Source organism: Drosophila rhopaloa, unplaced genomic scaffold (genome assembly GCF_018152115.1).
Source record: "Drosophila rhopaloa isolate 14029-0021.01 unplaced genomic scaffold, ASM1815211v1 contig_168, whole genome shotgun sequence".
NCBI classification, from domain to species: Eukaryota; Metazoa; Arthropoda; class Insecta; order Diptera; family Drosophilidae; genus Drosophila; species Drosophila rhopaloa.
In genome coordinates this window covers 505,801-508,235 of record NW_025335048.1, presented here as the reverse complement: position 1 = coordinate 508,235, position 2,435 = coordinate 505,801, and positions in this window count along the sequence as shown.

Sequence of the window (2,435 nt, the reverse complement as noted above, 5' to 3'; positions counted from 1 at the left end):
ACTAGGTATGCCATTCCAACATGCGACCACTATTTCCCAGGGTTTTGATTAAAAAACCGAAAAATCGAGGTGATTTTCCTCGGATTTTGGCTTTGTCATAAGGGATGGGGTCATTTTTTTTTTTGAAAAAATTTTACAAATGATTTTTTCTCTCTGTAAATGACACTTTGTTGGAAATTTTGTAATGAATTCAACGAGGTATGCCATTCCAACATTCGACCAGTATTTCCCAGGGTTTTGATTAAAAAACCAAAAAAAAGACCTTATCCGGCTCTGGACCTTGTCATAATGGGGTGGGGGACATTATTTTTTTGTCGACCACTATTTCCCAGGGTTTTGTTAAAAACCTGAGAAATCGAGGTGATTTTCTTTGGATTTGAGCCTTGTCAAAAGGTTGGGGGTCATGTTTTTTTTTCGAAAAATTTTTTAAATGATTTTTTTTTCCAAAATGACACTTTGTTCGTAATTTTGTAACGAATTCAATAAGGTATGCCATTCCAACATCTGACCACTATTTCCCAGGGTTTTGACAAAAAAACCTTAAAAATCGTGGTGATTTTCTTTGGATTTGAGCCTTGTCATAAGGTGGGGGTCATGGATTTTTTGTCGACCACTATTTCCCAGGGTTTTTTTAAAAACCTGAAAAATCGAGGTGATTTTCTTTGGATTTGAGCCTTGTCATAAGGGTGGGGGTCATGTTTTTTTAGAAAAAATTTTTCAAATGATTTTTTTTTTTGCTAATGATTTTTTTTTGTAATTTCGTAACGAATTCAACTAGGTATGCCATTCCAACATCTGACCACTATTTCCCAGGGTTTTGATTAAAAACATGAAAAATCGAGTTGATTTTCTTCGGATTTGAGCCTTGTCATAAGGGTGCAGGTCATCATTTTTTTTCGAAAAAATTTTTCGAATGATTTTTTTTCTGGAAATGGCACTTTGTTGGAAATTTGGTAACGAATTCAACGGGTATGCCATTCAAACATTCGACCACTATTTCCCAGGGTTTTGATTTAAAAACCGAAAAATCGAGGTGTTTTTTTTGGATTTGAGCCTTGTCATAAGGGTGGGGGTCATGTTTTTTATTAGAAAAAAATTTTCAAATGATTTGTTTTTTGAAAATAATTTTTTTTTGTAATTTCGTAACGAATTCAACTAGGTATGCCATTCCAACATCTGACCACTATTTCCCAGGGTTTTGATTAAAAAACCGAAAAATCGATGTGTTTTTCTTCGGATTTTGGATTTGTCATAAGAGTGGGTGTCATGTTTTTTTTTCGAAAAAATTGTTTAAATCTTTTTTTTTTCTGTAAATGAGTCTGTTGCAAATTCTGTAACGAATTAAACTAGGTATGCAATTCCAACATCTGACCACTATTTTCGAGGGTTTTGATTAAAAACCTGAAAAATCGAGGTGATTTTCTTCGGATTTGAGCCTTGTCATAAGGGTGAGGGTCAAGTTTTTTTTTCGAAAAAATTTTTCAAATGATTTTTTTTCTGTAAATGACACTTTGTTGGAAATTTTGTAATGAATTCAACGAGGTATGCCATTCCAACATTCGACCAGTATTTCCCAGGGTTTTGATTAAAAAACCAAAAAAAAGACATTATCCGGCTCTGGATCTTGTCATAATGGGGTGGGGGACATTATTTTTTTGTCGACCACTATTTCCCAGGGTTTTGTTAAAAACCTGAAAAATCGAGGTGATTATACCCGTTACTCGTAGAGTAAAAGGGTATATTGTATTCGTGCAAAAGTATGTAACAGCTAGAAGGAAGCGTTTCCGACCCTATAAAGTATATATATTCTTGATCAGGGTCACTAGCCGAGTCGATATAGCCATGTCCGTCTGTCCGTCTGTCCGTCTGTCTATCCGTCTGTCTGTCTGTCTGTCTGTCCGTATGAACGCTGAGATCTCGAAAACTATAAAAGCTAGAAGATTGGCATTTTGCATGCAGATTCTAGGAGTTCCTACGCAGCGCAAGTTTGTTTCAAAATGGTGCCACGCCCCCTTTAACGCCCACAATTGCTGATATACGATTTTAAAAATTTAAATATTTCGGAAAAGTAAAAATGCAGTTTTATTGTGTTTATCAATACCTATCGAAATGTAGAAGAAATTTTTCAAATCGGACCATTCGTTAAAAAGTTATGCGTGATCAAAGTTTCTATCTCAATCTCCCTCGCACTCCCTTTACCTGAGTAACGGGTATCTGATAGTCGGGGCACCCGACTATAGCGTTCTCTCTTGTTTTCTTTGGATTTGAGCCTTGTCATAAGGGTGGGGGTCATGTTTTTTTTAGAAAAAATTTTTCAAATGATTTTTTTTTTGCTAATGATTTTTTTTTGTAATTTCGTAACGAATTCAACTAGGTATGCCATTCCAACATCTGACCACTATTTCCCAGGGTTTTGATGAAAAACATGAAAAATC